Source organism: Haemorhous mexicanus, chromosome 4, assembly GCF_027477595.1.
Source record: "Haemorhous mexicanus isolate bHaeMex1 chromosome 4, bHaeMex1.pri, whole genome shotgun sequence".
Classification (NCBI taxonomy): Eukaryota; Metazoa; Chordata; class Aves; order Passeriformes; family Fringillidae; genus Haemorhous; species Haemorhous mexicanus.
In genome coordinates this window covers 263,858-282,007 of record NC_082344.1, presented here as the reverse complement: position 1 = coordinate 282,007, position 18,150 = coordinate 263,858, and the positions used below count along the sequence as shown (strand labels likewise).

At 38.7% G+C, this 18,150-nt stretch overlaps 1 long non-coding RNA gene across 1 annotated transcript in view; it reads left to right on the top strand.

Moving 5' to 3' along the window:
• LOC132325933 (uncharacterized) overlaps window positions 1-18,150 on the top strand; it is a 120,277-nt gene that overhangs the window by 34,110 nt on the left and 68,017 nt on the right. The gene's annotated exons all lie outside the window — the stretch shown is intronic.

Below are 18,150 nucleotides of genomic sequence, written 5' to 3'. Positions count from 1 at the left end.
TTATTTGTTCTTATTTGTGAGTTAGCATAAAGGTGGAGCTTTGGGGGCTTTTTGTAGTAATGTTTAGGCTCAGTTGCACAGTTTTGAGTTCAGTGAGTCGGTTTGGTTTATTTTTTCATGGGTTTTTGTTTTTATTAGCAGTTATTTCATTTTCAATGTGTGTTTGAGTTTTTTGGGTTTCTGAGATACTGGTTTGGGAGGAAGTTTAGGATTGGAATGGATGGGGGGGTTTGGGCTAGTTATAGAGGGGGTTTAAAATTTATTTCCAGTTGGGTTTCTGTGAGTTTTAATGGGGTGAAGTGTAGTGGGGCCTTTGTTCTTTGTTAGTAGCAGAAATAGGTTTTGTTTGGATGTGCTGCGATGGGACGAGCGTGCCCTGCGCGCCGGCGCTGACCGAGGCGCGTCGGGATTTCTGTGCTTCTGACGGGTCAGGTGAGTGAGTTGATATGGTTTACTAGACAGGTCAAAATAGAAATAAAAATAAATTTGAAAGGAAATACTATAACTGTAAACATAAACATGGAAAACAGATAAATATATAAAACTATCATATAATGTATGTTATTGTGACATACTATAATATATGGAAAATAGAGCCTAATATATATACACAAATGTATATAAGTAGAGATTGTAAATATAAAAATATTCACTATAGTTTAAAAGAAATTGGGGATTTTTTTTTTTTGTTTTTATTAGGTTATAGGCTGGGTTCTTTTATAAATAGTAGAAATATAAATAATATAAAACTATAAATCCAACTATACAAATCTATAATATATCTACTGATACCTATAAATATTTAATATAACTAAATATAAGTAACATAAATATATAGTATAAAGACAGATCTGTTCTTCAAGGCATTCTCTATACTAGATAATCTATAAATATAGTAAAAAATAGAAATGGACATGTGAATGTAATGATGAAAAATGAAATTATTTTTAAACTTTTAAATACGGTTTAACTGAAGGGGTGTCTTTGGTTTTTATTTGGTTAGAGACAGGGGCTTTATTTTAAACAAGGCAAGTATTATAGAAATGTAAATCTAAATATAGAAATATAAATATATAAAGGTATGTAACTATAATTAAACTCTAAATGTAAACCTAAATATAAATATGTGTAAGTAATGTGAAGAGATGTAATCTAGAATGTCAATAACATTATAGGGCAATTGAAATTATAAATATAAATGGGAAAATAAATACGAAAAATATTACTATAAAATATGTTAATATAATTTAAAAGAAAGGTCTTTTTTTCTTTTTATTTGGTGTGAGGCAGGGTTTTTATTTTAAATAATATGAATATAGATATTATTGTTTGATATTTCTAAATATAGAAATATAGAAAGAAGATATGAAAATACAGATATAGAAATATAAGCTAGAAATATATATAGATAATAGGAAGAGGTGTAATATAGAACACAAATGACACCATACATTAAGATATATACGAGTATAAATATGAAAAATAAAATAAAAAATAATGAAATACATTTTAAAGGAAAGGGGTTCTTTTTGGCTTTTGTTTGGGTAAAGGCAGGGGTTTAATTAGAAATAATGTAAGTGTTACAGAAGTAAAAATCTTAACCCGAAATATCTAATCAGTATATAAAAACATGTATAAAACCATAGAAATAAACCTAAGTAATGGGAACAGATGAAATCTAGAAATTCAATTTCTATCTAAATAGAAATTTGTAAGTATAAATTGTTAAATTACATGATACACCAATATATACATGATAGATATAAATGTGAATATAAATATGAAAAAATATAAAAAGTAAAATAGATACTGTTTTAAAGGAATGTTCGGGTTTGGGCTGGTTTTTGGGGTTTTTTTTTGTTTGGTGTTTTTCTTTTTGTTTCTTATTGGGTGAGAGGCAGGGTTTAATTTCTTCCGGCTTATTTTTTGGCATTTCTTTCAGAGGAGTTTTCGGCGGGGGCCGCCCCTGTTCTCTCTCGCCGCCTTCCCTGGCCGCAGCCCCAAGGCGCGCGGCTGCCCCCGGCTGGGGCGCGCGGCGGTGCTGCCGCCTTGTGGGCAGAGCGCGGTACTGCAGCCCGGCACGGGCGGGCATCACCGCTGCCGCCATGTTGGGAGTGGCGTGTCGCGAATGTCGCGGACTTTCTCTGACCTTCTCAAGATGGCGGTGCAAAAGGGCGGGAAAAAGAAGGCCCCGCGGTCCGTCTAACCGGACTGCCTGCACAGCACCCTGACGCCTGCGCGGCCACGGCGGGATTTTTTGTGGCGTATCAAGTGCCTCGGACGCGGGCTGTGAGCTCAGGTGAGTCGCGGACGGTTGTAATTTGGCGTGTTTCTGACAGGCATCTGCGTAAACGCCTTACGGGGGGGGGGGGGTCCTCGTTTGGCCGCCATGTTGGGAGTGGAGTGTCGCGGATGTCGCGGACTCGCTTGACCTTCTCAAGGTGGCGGCATAAAGGGCGGGAAAATCGAAGCGCGCCCCTCCCGGTAAGTCTGCCGCCTTGTGGACAGAGAGCGGTACTGCAGCCCCCCCGAGCCAGCGCCCTGCCCATTCCCAGGCGTTGGAAGCGACCGCAAAAAGGGCGCTAGAGGGATAGAGATCTGTACAAAGAGATAGAAATAGGGATCGTAAACAGAAAAATATTTAAATGTCGTTGAAAATAAATTGGGGCTTTTTTGGTTTTTATTAGGTTATAGGCTGGAGTTTTTGAAAAATAATATAAATATAAATAATATAAAAATATAAATCCGACTATACAAATATATACTATATATACCGATACCTGTAAATATCTAATATAAATAAATTAAACTTATAGAAATACCTATTATAAAAATAATATATCTGATAGATCAAAAGGTTTTCTCTAGACTATATATCACATCTATAAATATAACGAATAAAAATTATAAATGGACATGTAAATATAATTATGCATAACAAAATTATTTTTAAATCTTTAAATAGGTTGTAAATAAAGGGGTGTTTCTGGTTTTCATTTGGTTAGAGGCAAGGGTTTTATTTTAAATAATGTAAATATTTTAGAAATATTTTCTATATCTAATTAGAGAAAGATAAAATAAATGTATCAAGATATACACCTATAACTAAACGATAAATTTAAATTTAAATATGAATATATGTAAGTAATACGAAGAGGTGTCATTTAGAATATAAATAATATTAGGCGGCAAAATAATTAATTCGTATGAATGTGTATATAAATATGAAAATTGTAAATATAAAGATATGTAAATATAGGTTAAAAGAAAGGGTTCTTTTCGTTTTTATTTGGTTAGAGGCAGGGCTTTTATTTTAAATAATATGAATATAGATATTATTGTTTTCTATTTCTAAATCTAGAACTATATAATCAGGATATAAATGTAGATATAAAGTATAAATCAATAGAAATAATAGGAAGAGATGTAATAGAGAGCACAAATAATTAATATATACATTAATATACATTTGAAATGTAAATGTGAGTCTAAATATAAAAACCATAAGTAAAAAAAAAATTAAATACAGTTAAAAAAAAGTGGTTCTTCTCGGCTTTTATTTGGTTCGAGGCAGGTTTATTTTTTAAAATAATAGAAGTGTTACAGAAGTAAAAAACTTAACCAGACATATATAATCAATATAAAAAATATATATGTATAAAAATATATAAATAAATATAAACAATAGGAATGTATGTAATATAGAATATAAATTTATATACCGATAGAAAACGATAAACATAAATGTACAAATAAACGTTGTACATCAATATACATTTTAAATAGAAATGAATATAAATCTAAAAAAAAAAAATTCAAATATTTTTTACAACAAAGGGTTGGTGGTTTGTTTTTTTTTTTTTTCGTTTTTATTGGGTTAGAGGCAGGGGTTTTGTTTTAAATAATATGAATATAGATATTATTTTTGTCTATTTCTAAATATAGAAATATATAATCAGGATATAAATATATAGATAGAGAAATATAAAATAGAAATAAATATAATAGGAAGAGATGTAATATAGAACACAAATGACACTATACATGAATACACATTTAAACTGTAAATGGGAGTATAAATATGAAAAATGTAATTTAAAAAAAAATTAAATAAAGTTTAAAAGAAAGGGGTTCTTTTTGGCTTTTATTTGGGTAGAGGCAGGGGTTTTATTTGAAATCATATGATTGTTACAGAATTATAAAATCTTAACCAGAAATATATAATCAATATGTAAAATATATTAATAAATCTAAGTAATAGGAATCGATTAAATATAGAATATAAATGTATATATCAATAGAAAATTATAAATATAGAAATCAACATTATGCATCAATATACATTCTAAATCGAAATTTGGGTATAAACATGAAAAATTTGAAAATAAAATATATTTAAATATTGTTTAAAAGAAAGGCTTGGGTTGTTCTTTGTTGACTTTTTTTTGCTTTTTAGCCGCCTGGTGGGCAGAGCGCGGTACTGCAGCCCCCCGAGGTTAGCCGACAATAGCCGAGTGGAGCCGAAGAACGGAAAATAGCCGAGTGGAGCCGAAGAACGGAAAATAGCCGAGTGTGGACGGAAATAGCCGAGTGCAGACGAAGAACCGAAAATAGCCGAGGGTGGACGGAAATAGCCGAGTGGAGCCGAAGAACCGAATAGGACCGAGTTTAGACGGACCGTGTCGAGTTCAGCACAAGAACTTCTCCCCTCCTTTTTCGAGGTGCATTGGGTGTCCCAAGGAGGGCTGGGTTCCTCAGCGGGGGTCTTAGGAGTTGGCGCTGATTCTGCTTTTTCTGAAGGTGTATCAAAGCGTGCTACCTGAATGACAGTTCTCTCCCCTGGAAAGCTTTCTCTCAATGCCATCAGCGCACGAACGCGTTTTAGTTGTGGAACCAGACGGAATGAGAAAAGCCAACACCCGTAGCAGATTTCTGTTTGCTCTGGGTCTGTGAGAAGCGGGCTCTGCGCTGGTCACCGAGAGGCGCTGTTGGAGAGTGGCACCAGCGCCAGGTGTGAGTGTGACGATGATGAGGGCTCGGAGCAGCCCCAGGTGTGAGTTGTGAGGATGAGGAGGGGCCGGCTCCTGCCGGGGTCTGTTTTAGGGGGAGTGTTTGCCTCAGCTCCCTTTTGCATGGTGCTGCTGCTGAGTAGCGGGGCTCCCGGGGCTGTCTCGTGGAAGGACGGTGAGAGCTTCTCACGGGCTCTGGGGGAACACCAGGATGCGCGCTTGGATACGCGGAGCGTTGCTTAAAGGAGGTGCCGAGAGACAGAGCTTTGTGCCGGGAAGCGGCAGCCGAACAGGTGAGCCCGTGTGGACTCGGAGCGGGGACTTTTGTCCTTTCCCTTCTCAATTTCATCTTGCCAGTCCCTCCCCGGTTCCCCAGGAACAAAAATGGTGCTTATGAGGACAAAAGAAATTAAGGAGAGGGAAGCAGCTACTCTTCTATTATTGTCTGTGTTTGAACCGGGGGGGGATCCCCCTTCACTTGCGGTTTTAAGGGTGTTGATTGAAGGAAAACCTGCCTTTTCCAGGCTGTTAGGGGTATCACAGGGGCGACAGGGAATCCCTGCGTTCTGTTTTAAGGGGAATTGGAAAAATATCGTGGTCGTATTGTGAGTTTGATTTGAAGGCAGCCACCCCATTTTCATCATCCTAAGGTTTAAATTGAGGGGGCAGCCCTGTTGTCCCTCCTTCTCGAGGGTTCGAATTGGGGTCAAAATCCCTCTTTGCCATCAGTTGAAGGCTTTCATTTGAGGAGAACCCCTTATTTTCTGTTATGACAGGGGATGAAACTGAAGGGGAGAACACACGTTTATTCGCCCTTGTTGAAGCGAGGTGAGCCCCGCCCGCGGCGTCAGTTTCGGGGTACAATTGCGGGCACCTCCAGCTCTCGCAGCGTTCGCAGGTTGCAGTTGCTGGATGCTAAGGGATAGGGTGTTTTTCCTGAATGCTGTGGATCTCGGTTCAGGTGGTGACGATAAAGGTTTGTTTTGAATGGAGTTTTGTTGTCGGATTTTTTTTTTTTTTTTTTTTTTTTTTTTGGCCGGGGTGTGCGATGTTTTCTAAAGGTGTGCGATGGTTTTTATGGGTCGTAGCGTGAAGCAGAGGTTAGGCGTTTAATTCTGTTGTGGTGGCTTTTAGTAGCGTGAGTGTGTAGCGTTTGTTCTGGTGGGCTTGAGGTAGCGTCAGGTAGTTAATAGCAGCGGGGTTTTAAAGATATTGATAATTGCGTTTGTGTTTATCGTCTTACAGGGCTTTCATTTATTTGGTTTGTTCGATTGTAGCGTATGTTTTATTGTGACGGATCATTTGGGAGATATTGTTTATGGTTCCGTTTCTCTTTAGGCTTTGTGTTCATTTCTAGGCGGCGTTTTATTTTGATAGATTGAGGCACTATGGGTTGATTCAGTTAGGAATGTTTTGTTGTTGTTGTAAATTTAAGTTTATTTAAATTTAAGTTTTCGGTGGGTTTTTGGTTGGGTTTTTTTGGTGGTGCTTTTTTTTTTTTTTTTTTTTTTGGCCTTTGATATATTTGGTTGTTGTTTTTTAGGGGTTTTTTTTTTTTTGGAACATGGGTATTTATAGGGTGGGTCTTTTTAAGTAGTTTTTTTATTTGGGTAGTTATTTTCTTATTTTGTAGTGGTTGAGATTTTTTTCTATTTCGTTAATTAGTTCGGTTTTTAAAGTTATTTTTACAGAGTATTGGTTATTCTTTGACTTAGTGTAGAGGTAGAATTTTTTTTTTTTTTTTTTTTTTTTTTTTTTTTTTTTTTTTAGTAAAGTTCAGGGTCATTGGCACTGTTTGGAGTTTAGTAAGGTGGTTTGAATTTTTCCTCGTAGTTTTTGTGATTTGCTGTGTGCGTTTCTATTGGGTTTTCTTTTATATTCGTTGCATTTTTCTGATGAATTGTTACGGCAAAGAGCGTTGTGTGGCTTTTTGCTGGCCGTCGGTTGGCTGGTGGAGGTATCTGGATGCTTTTGGAGGATATTGGTGGGAATTTGATGCTGTTTGTTTTGTCCTATTATTTAGGAATTGGATTTTAAATGTAAAATTATAACTATAACGATAATGAAACAAAACAAATAGATGTATAAAAATAGGAATAAAACCCCTTAAAATTTAAATATAGACCGAATATATAAAAGTGAAACATGTAACATGAATCATTATATATTACAATAAGCTATTATAATTTTTAATACAGAGTATTACATATGTTTATAGATATCTAAAGATCTAGATTATAAATAGAAACAAAGCCTCAATCAGAATATAAATATAGAAATGGATGACAAATATATGCAGACATATATAAAAATATAAGATAATTATAAATACAGAATAATAAAAATCGATACAATACATAATACAAGTAATACTGTATATATCTTATGATAATAGATTATAGGAAATGTGTATTGGATATATATAAGTAGAGTACATCAATATGTTATCGTATACTATATAACAAATTATAAATATAAATATGAAAATTATAAATATAAAAATATTTTTAAATAGTAAAGCGGGGGTTTTTTTTGTCAATAGGCAGAGTTTTGATTGTAAAAATTTGAGATACAAATAATATAAAGGTAGAAATCTAAGGATAGAAATATATCATAAATACATACAGATATATATAAAATTTAAAAATATAAGAAAAAATCAGTTGTAGCAGTAGATATGATACATAATAGAAATAATAATTTAAATACTTTTTTAGAATTTTATATATCTTATATGTAATCACTATTATAATGCATCAAAAGAAACGAAAGAATCATATGTGAATATAATTATAGGAATTAGAAATAAAAATACTTCAACGGCGTTTAAAATAAGGGGGGGTTGTATTTATTTTGTTAGAGACAGGGTTTTTATTTTGAATAATAGAAGTATTATATAAATAGAAATCTAAAGAAAGAAATATACCATCGATATAGACAGATATGTATAAAACCGCAAAACATAAATAAATACAAACCATAGGAGTAGATGTAATATATTATACAAATTACCTAACGCATCAATGTCCGGTATAAAGATGCATGTGAATGTAAACATGAAACATTTAAATCTAAAATGGATTTAAATATGGTTTTAAAGAAAGGGCGCTTGTTTCGTTCCTGTTGGGTAAGAGGCAGGTTTTCGGCGTTTATTTCAGAGGATTTTTTGGGGGATGGCGGCCGGTTTTTTGCCCGCCTTCCCCGCCCGCAGCCGAGCGCGGTCCCGCCCCCCGGACGGGCAGCGGCCGGGACGCGTCCGTGCCGAGGCCCGCGCGCGATCGCGCCCTGGGGGGCGGCTCGGCCGGGACGCGCTTGACCTTCCCAAGATGGCGGCCAAAAGGGCGGGAAAAAGGAGCACCACGGTCTGGATACCGGACCGCCTGCCCGCCGGCCCGGCGGGATTTTCCGTGAGGTATGCAGCGCCGGGCACGCGGGCCGTGGGTCAGTGGCGCCGCTGGCGGGCGGGTGGCGGGCGGGCGCCGACAGGCAATGGCACGGAGGGCCTCTCTCTGCCGGGGACCCGCAGCCGCCGCCGTCCCGGGACTCGGGAGAGGCTCGGCCGGGAGCCGGGTGACCTTCCCAAGATGGCGGCACGAAGGGGGGGCGCAGTCGAGGCTCGCGGTCCGTTCGCTGCGCTGCCCGCACGGCGCCCCCGTGGCGGCGCCGGCCCGTCGGGGCTTTCCGCGGTGGCTCCGGTGCGGGGCTGGCGGGCTGTGGGCTCGGCAGCGCCGCGGGCGGGCGGGCGGGTTTTGGGGGGCCGCTGACGGGCACTGGCGTGGTGGCCTCTCTTCGCCGAGGTACTCAGGGTGCATCCTCTGCTGCTGGAGGGGGCTTTTGTACTGGGGAAGCTTATTTTATTTTATCGAATGAAAATAAGCTGCCCGGTATGCCCGTGTAGGCGTCAGTAAAACGCGTGCTTTGGTAGGGAATTTAGTACTTAAAAGTAGGGGGTTTATTTTATTTAAGCGTGGATGAGTCTCCAATGACTCGATAGTCACAACAATGTCAATATTACAGCCTGGCAGGTGACCGCGTTGGAGAGAGGAGGGCGGCTGCCAGCAGGCAGCCCCCCGGGGAAAACAGGGGAGTTTCAGTGGTTTCTGGAGCCTGAGGAACAGGGAGATGCCCTGAGCTGAGCAGGAGTTAAGCGCAGTCATGCGGAGGCCTGGCTGTTACGATTGAAGGTCGCTTAGTGAATATCGATAGTTTCTGTAGGTATTTTTATATCTATAGAAAGATAAAAAGTAAAAGTAGACTATAGAGCATTGTGCAGGAGAAGAAGAACCCTTTATGTAAGATGTGACCTGAGGGGCATCATGCCAGGCTGTCCCTTCCAGACTGGGAAGGATTCAGTGTTTTGTATGGCACGATGGAGAGTTTTGAAAAGTAAGATTTCCTCTTCGGTGCAGGTCCGATGGGTGAGGCCTGGCAGCTTGTGCACTGCCACTGTGCTACCCTGCGTGCCTCTCCTTCCCTCCCTGCTCCGCAGGCACAGCACGGGATCAGCAGGGAGAGGCGGCTCTGTCGTGGAGGATCCAGGAGCTCGGCGTGCGTGTCTGAGCCTGCAGCTGCGAGCCGCAGCAGGACCCAAGGTCTGCACACGCCTGTGTACAGGTACTCTCAGAAATGTTGACTGTCCTGACTGAGCCCTCAGGAGCTGGCAGTGCCAGCCTGGAGAACAAGAGTAACTTCCAGCCTTTTCTTTTGTCTCCGTGTCCAGTGTTCAGTCTAATTACTGCTGGGCCTTTGCCCATCATGGTGTGAAATGCTTCAGGGAATAAAGGGGGGGGGAAAAAAGCGGGGGGAAAAGAAAAAAAGATCAAACAGTGGTCTAAACCTCAGGAGGAAGAAGACATCTGTCAGGACACACTCTTAAGAGAAATGGGATAAAGAATACTTGTTTACTAAATCTTTCGTATCTGTAGCTAGTTCAAAGACAGTCAAAGCCGGTCCTTCCCGTGAGAAGGGCAAAAGAAGAACAGAGAAGCCCTCAGCCTAAGGCATTGGAAGCAGCAGCAGCAGCTTTGTGTACTCCGGTGTGGCAGGCATTCCTGGGTTGGCTTTTTTTCTTTTGCATCTAGCACCGGTAGAGGAAAGTTCTTTGCAAGGTGATCGTTCCAGCCTTGTATTGAAATGTGAGCAAAGAGGAGCTTCCTCAGTTGGATTTGGGTTTATTCATGGCACTTGTAAACAGAGTTAAGGTGACGATAACACGGGCAGGGAGCGTGCCCTGGGTTACCACAAGCGATAAAGGATTTTGGGACGGTGACAAGGCAGTTTCCCCTTCAACGTATTGTTTTATTTTTTCTAGAAGAATGATGCGAGAACAGAAAAGTTGCAATGGCATTGCAGTTCCCTGCACAGAAAATAGCCAGGGAGGTGAAGCCCGGCCAAGTGGTGCCGTTCGACTGCGCCCCGACTGGGAGCATCAGGTCAGTGACGAGGACTGAGCCGCTCCCCCCCTTTAGCAAGCACACCGGCAACGTCAAGCCGGATCACCCTTTTCCAGACCGCTGGCATGTGCTTGGGGACAATAACCTGTACTTTTCACAGCCAGGTCTTCTGAGCCACAGCACCTCCTGCTCTGCGGTGGCCACTGCTCACTGATCCCCGTGAAAACAAACTTGTGTACAGGCACCCTGCAAAATTCCCAGCTTAGATGCCACTGAAGCGCAGCTTTGGCTTTCGGGCATCTCCCCCGCAGGCCGTCCCGTGTGTCTTTTCCGCAGAGGATTCCTTGTTAGTTAATTACTTCGTTTTGTTTTTAATTTCCAAAGAATATCAGTTGACTTTTACAGCTTCTTCAGTGCTCCCCAAGCTTCATGCCACACCTAAATGCTCATCTTCGCTGCCTGAAGGTCCTTTCTGACCTGAACGATTCTATGACTTTGGTCCGAACTTCAGCTTAAGGGAAAAGCTGCACGTTGATTGGGTTTTGGAGAAAAAGATTTGAACGTCCAGCTGTGAATTGATCTTGTGTTTTGTCTTCCAGGTTCATTCCCATTGTGATCTGCAAATGGCAAATCAGGGTTGCTCTTTGTTAAAACCAAAAGCGCTCTCAGAATGTTGATGGAGGTGATGATTGCAGGGGCGATGCTTCTGGAGAATAGCTCCCCCATCTTCCCCAGGGCCTGGGCAGAGAGAGGTGGAGCTCGGAGTCCCCCCAGTCCTCCCGCGGGTGCTGGCGTCTGCAGCGCCATCGGGACGGGATCCACGGCGCAGCTCCCTCCTCCAGAGGCCGAAGGCTCAGCCTCCAGTTTCGTGCAGGGTGATCACCTTTCCGAGGCAATACAAGCACTTCCCAAGAGCAGCTGGTGAGGATGGCGCAGAGGCAATGACAGGAGTGCAGTGAAAAGTTTGGTGCATCGATCCAGCTTCCGGACATGGTAGGGAAGACACACCGTTTGCTAAAACACCAAACACGGTAGTTTTCATTCTTTGTGTTTTTCTGTGCCCCCATTGTGATCACCCCTGGAAGTATTATTTTCGAAAATCATATCTAGGAGAGAAATCGTAACCTGCTTTGCGTCCTTCTGCCTGGAAGGGTTGTGACACAGGGAAGTGAGGAAGGGGCTGGCCGGGGTCAGCCTCTGCTGAGCCTCAGCTCTGGCTGCTGCTCCTGCTTCCCGGGTACAGCCAAAAGCTGTCATGATCAAAAGAGCAGGCAGCCCTTCTGTCCTGAGTCACAGGGGCCATTTCTTCCTGAGTGACTCAAGATGGGAAATCATTCTTGGAGCTTCAAAAGAAAAAAAAAAAAAACCTCACGCAATCATTTGTAAGTGTGTATATATACACATACATTTCCTTCAATGAAGAAGAAAATCTTAGAAATATCATGTCACGTCTGGCTTCCTAGAGAAAATCCTTATCTCTGGGCTTCTGAAATCAAATGTCTGTGCATTTATAGAGCATTTCCCCTCTTTTTATGCCTCCCACAGTGATCTTCTACCCTGCCCCACGGCAAGAAGAGTTTGGTGATTTTGCTGCTCTGCTCTCTCAAGGGTGTTGCAGGCTGCGTAGCAGGGAGTGAAGCCCTTGTCGCTGCTCATCAGACACTTTCCTACAGAATTCTCCCTGCAGTGATAAAATTAGACTTGTGTTAGTGAGCTGCCAAGTAGAGCAGGTAACATTGGACAAGAATGGTTTCTGAGCTGCTGTTCACTAGCACGTGTTTCCCCTTTCCAGCGCGGTGCCGCCGCCCAAGAAAGGATTTTTGTGGGTCAGCCAGATGTGCTCCTGCCTCCCACTGAGGCTCTGAGATGGAGCCGAGTTTGCATTCCAGTTTATTGCAACAGAGGGTCACGGGAAATTTCCTCAGCTAGCTCAGGCACAGAGCCATGGAAGCAAGTAAGCCTGAGCTCCTGCGTGCTTGCTGTGAGCCTTGGGACGAGTGTGCATCATTGCAGGCTTGGAATTTATTGAAATGGGCTAAGGAAACCGGCTCTGGGGGGGGAGGGAGGGATGGAGGGAGGGAGGGAGGGAAATCCTCTCTTCACATGTGCCAATCCTTCTCTGAAACTCATCCCGGCAGGACAGCACGAAGACTGAACGTGTAAGAAGATGTGGGGTGCAATGGAGAACCTGGCAGGAGCATCCGACGCACACGTGCACGAGTTTTGCTTTTTGCTTGGATTGAAACTCAAAAGTTGTAAGGAATTTGGGAATGAGATGGGACGTTTCAGAAGAAGAGGAAGGAGGAGAAGAAGTTGTTGTTACAGTCCTGGCAAAATCCTTTGTTCTAGCTAATAAAAGAAGTTAGTTAAAAAAAAAAAATTTAAAAAAAAAAAAAAGTGTTTTTTTTCCTTGAATATTATATTCGTTGGTGGTGTATGGTGTGTTGCTTTATTTCTTGGTATTATTAACTCTCTGTCATTGTTTTCTTTTTGAGTGAGGCTAACTTTATGGATGGGTTGGTTTGTATTTGAGTAGGATTAATTTCAGTAGGTTTCTTTAATAGACTTGGGATATTGTTGGGATTTTGGTTTTGTTTATTGGAGGTATAAACAGAGAGATTTGGTAGGGCTAGCTCGGCTGCTGGAGTTTTGGGTGTTAATTTATTAGATGGCTTTTGTTAAAAGCCGTTTTTAAATTGTTGAAAGTTTTCTTAAAAAGGTAGTGGTTTAAAGGTGGTTTTTAAGAATTGATTGTATTGTTTTATGCTGTTTGTAGCTGGTGTACCAGAAGGGATATGGTGTACTTCTTGAGTGTTACGGTTTTAGCTTTCCCAAGTTCCGATTTATTTCTGGTGTGATGGGTTTTGTTTAGTTTTATCTTTGGGGACAGGGGCATTTTTATGGTGGGTTTTTATAGGCAACATTTTTTAAAATTTGGGTAGTGGTATTTTTAGTATTTTAATAGTTTAGATTTTTTATTTGTATGCGTTTAATTAGTTTTTTTTTAATTTTTAAGATAATTTTTATAGATTATTTGTTCTTATTTGTGAGTTAGCATAAAGGTGGAGCTTTGGGGGCTTTTTGTAGTAATGTTTAGGGTCAGTTGCACAGTTTTGAGTTCAGTGAGTCGGTTTGGTTTATTTTTTCATGGGTTTTTGTTTTTATTAGCAGTTATTTCATTTTCAATGTGATTTTGAGTTTTTTGGGTTTCTGAGATACTGGTTTGGGAGGAAGTTTAGGATTGGAATGGATGGGGGGGTTTGGGCTAGTTATAGAGGGGGTTTAAAATTTATTTCCAGTTGGGTTTCTGTGAGTTTTTAATGGGGTGAAGTGTAGTGGGGCCTTTGTTCTTTGTTAGTAGCAGAAATAGGTTTTGTTTGGATGTGCTGCGATGGGACGAGCGTGCCCTGCGCGCCGGCGCTGACCGAGGCGCGTCGGGATTTCTGTGGTTCTGACGGGTCAGGTGAGTGAGTTGATGTGGTTTACTAGACAGGTCAAAATAGAAATAAAAATAAATTTGAAAGGAAATCTAAAACTATAACTGTAAACATAAACATGGAAAACAGATAAATATATAAAACGATCATATAATGTATGTTATTGTGACATACTATAATATATGGAAAATAGAGTCTAATATATATACACAAATGTATATAAGTAGAGATTGTAAATATAAAAATATTCACTATAGTTTAAAAGAAATTGGGGATTTTTTTTTTTGTTTTTATTAGGTTATAGGCTGGGTTCTTTTATAAATAGTAGAAATATAAATAATATAAAACTATAAATCCAACTATACAAATCTATAATATATCTACTGATACCTATAAATATGTAATACAAAATAAATATAAGTAACATAAATATATAGTATAAAGACAGATCTGTTCTTCAAGGCATTCTCTATACTAGATAATCTATAAATATAGTAAAAAATAGAAATGGACATGTGAATATAATGATGAAAAATGAAATTATTTTTAAACTTTTAAATACGGTTTAACTGAAGGGGTGTCTTTGGTTTTTATTTGGTTAGAGACAGGGGCTTTATTTTAAACAAGGCAAGTATTATAGAAATGTAAATCGAAATATATTTATATAATATAAATATATAAAGATATGTAACTATAATTAAACTCTAAATGTAAACCTAAATATAAATATATGTAAGTAATGTGAAGAGATGTAATCTAGAATATCAATAACACTATAGGGCAATTGAAATTATAAATATAAATGGGAAAATAAATACGAAAAATATTACTATAAAATATGTTAATATAATTTAAAAGAAAGGTCTTTTTTTTCTTTTTATTTGGTGTGAGGCAGGGTTTTTATTTTAAATAATATGAATATAGATATTATTGTTTGATATTTCTAAATATAGAAATACAGAAAGAAGATATGAAAATACAGATATAGAAATATAAGCTAGAAATATATATAGATAATAGGAAGAGGTGTAATATAGAACACAAATGACACCATACATTAAGATATATACGAGTATAAATATGAAAAATAAAAAAATAATGAAATACATTTTAAAGGAAAGGGGTTCTTTTTGGCTTTTGTTTGGGTAAAGGCAGGGGTTTAATTAGAAATAATGTAAGTGTTACAGAAGTAAAAATCTTAACCCGAAATATCTAATCAGTATATAAAAATATGTATAAAACCATAGAAATAAACCTAAGTAATGGGAACAGATGAAATATAGAAATTCAATTTCTATCTAAATAGAAATTTGTAAGTATAAATTGTTAAATTACATTATACACCAATGTACATGATAGATATAAATGTGAATATAAATATGAAAAAATATAAAGAGTAAAATAGATACTGTTTTAAAGGAATGTTCGGGTTTGGGCTGGTTTTTGGGGTTTTTTTTTTTTTTTGTTTTGTGTTTTTCTTTTTGTTTCTTATTGGGTGAGAGGCAGGGTTTAATTTCTTCCGGCTTATTTTTTGGCATTTCTTTCAGAGGAGTTTTCGGCGGGGGCCGCCCCTGTTCTCTCTCGCCGCCTTCCCTGCCCGCAGCCCCAAGGCGCGCGGCTGCCCCCGGCTGGGGCGCGCGGCGGTGCTGCCGCCTTGTGGGCAGAGCGCGGTACTGCAGCCCGGCACGGGCGGGCGTCCCCGCTGCCGCCATGTTGGGAGTGGCGTGCGGCGGGTGTCGCGGAGCCGCTTGACCTTCTCAAGGTGGCGGCCAAAAGGGCGGGAAAGTTGAAGACCCGCGGTCCGTCTAACCGAACTGCCTGCACGGCACCCCGGCGCCAGGGCGGCCCCGGCAGGATTTTCTGTGGCGTTTCATGTGTCCCGGACGCGGGCTGTCGGCTCAGCGGCGCGGTGGGCGGGCGCTTTTCGGCGGGTTTCTGGCAGGCATCTGCGTAAACGCCTCTCTCTGCTGCTGGGGCTTCTCGCGGCCGCCATGTTGAGAGTGGCGTGTCGCGAATGTCGCGGACTTTCTCTGACCTTCTCAAGATGGCGGTGAAAAAGAAGGCCCCGCGGTCCGTCTAACCGGACTGCCTGCACAGCACCCTGACGCCTGCGCGGCCACGGCGGGATTTTTTGTGGCGTATCAAGTGCCTCGGACGCGGGCTGTGAGCTCAGGTGAGTCGCGGACGGTTGTAATTTGGCGTGTTTCTGACAGGCATCTGCGTAAACGCCTCACGGTGTGGGGGGGGTCCTCGTTTGGCCGCCATGTTGGGAGTGGAGTGTCGCGGATGTCGCGGACTCGCTTGACCTTCTCAAGGTGGCGGCATAAAGGGCGGGAAAATCGAAGAGCGCCCCTCCCGGTAAGTCTGCCGCCTTGTGGACAGAGAGCGGTACTGCAGCCCCCCCGAGCCAGCGCCCTGCCCATCCCCAGGCGTTGGAAGCGACCGCAAAAAGGGCGGTAGAGGGATAGAGATCTGTCCAAAGAGATAGAAATAGGGATCGTAAACAGAAAAATATTTAAATGTCGTTGAAAATAAATTGGGGCTTTTTTGGTTTTTATTAGGTTATAGGCTGGAGTTTTTGAAAAATAATATAAATATAAATAATATAACAATATAAATCCGACTATACAAATATATACTATCTATACCGATACCTGTAAATATCTAATATAAATAAATTAAACTTATAGAAATACCTATTATAAAAATAATATATCTGATAGATCAAAAGGTTTTCTCTAGACTATATATCACATCTATAAATATAACGAATAAAAATTATAAATGGACATGTAAATATAATTATGCATAACAAAATTATTTTTAAATCTTTAAATAGGTTGTAAATAAAGGGGTGTTTCTGGTTTTCATTTGGTTAGAGGCAAGGGTTTTATTTTAAATAATGTAAATATTTTAGAAATATTTTCTATATCTAAATAGAGAAAGATAAAATAAATGTATCAAGATATACACCTATAACTAAACGATAAATTTAAATTTAAATATGAATATATGTAAGTAATATGAAGAGGTGTCATTTAGAATATAAATAATATTAGGCTGCAAAATAATTAATTCGTATGAATGTGTATATAAATATGAAAAATGTAAATATAAAGATATGTAAATATAGGTTAAAAGAAAGGGTTCTTTTCGTTTTTATTTGGTTAGAGGCAGGGCTTTTATTTTAAATAATATGAATATAGATATTATTGTTTTATATTTCTAAATCTAGAACTATATAATCAGGATATAAATGTAGATATAAAGTATAAATCAATAGAAATAATAGGAAGAGATGTAATAGAGAGCACAAATAATTAATATATACATTAATATACATTTGAAATGTAAATGTGAGTCTAAATATAAAAACCATAAGTAAAAAAAAAATTAAATACAGTTAAAAAAAAGTGGTTCTTCTCGGCTTTTATTTGGTTCGAGGCAGGTTTATTTTTTTAAATAATAGAAGTGTTACAGAAGTAAAAAACTTAACCAGACATATATAATCAATATAAAAACATATGTATAAAAATATATAAATAAATATAAACAATAGGAATGTATGTAATATAGAATATAAATTTATATACCGATAGAAAACGATAAACATAAATGTACAAATAAACGTTGTACATCAATATACATTTTAAATAGAAAGGAATATAAATCTAAAAAAAAAAAAATTCAAATATTTTTTACAACAAAGGGTTGGTGTTTTTTTTTTTTTTTTTCGTTTTTATTGGGTTAGAGGCAGGGGTTTTGTTTTAAATAATATGAATATAGATATTATTTTTGTCTATTTCTAAATATAGAAATATATAATCAGGATATAAATATATAGATAGAGAAATATAAAATAGAAATAAATATAATAGGAAGAGATGTAATATAGAACACAAATGACACTATACATGAATACACATTTAAACTGTAAATGGGAATATAAATATGAAAAATGTAATTTAAAAAAAATTAAATAAAGTTTAAAAGAAAGGGGTTCTTTTTGGCTTTTATTTGGGTAGAGGCAGGGGTTTTATTTGAAATCATATGATTGTTACAGAATTATAAAATCTTAACCAGAAATATATAATCAATATGTAAAATATATTAATAAATCTAAGTAATAGGAATCGATTAAATATAGAATATAAATGTATATATAAATAGAAAATTATAAATATAGACATCAACATTAGGCATCAATATAGATTCTAAATCGAAATTTGGGTATAAACATGAAAAATTTGAAAATAAAATATATTTAAATATTGTTTAAAAGAAAGGCTTGGGTTGTTCTTTGTTGACTTT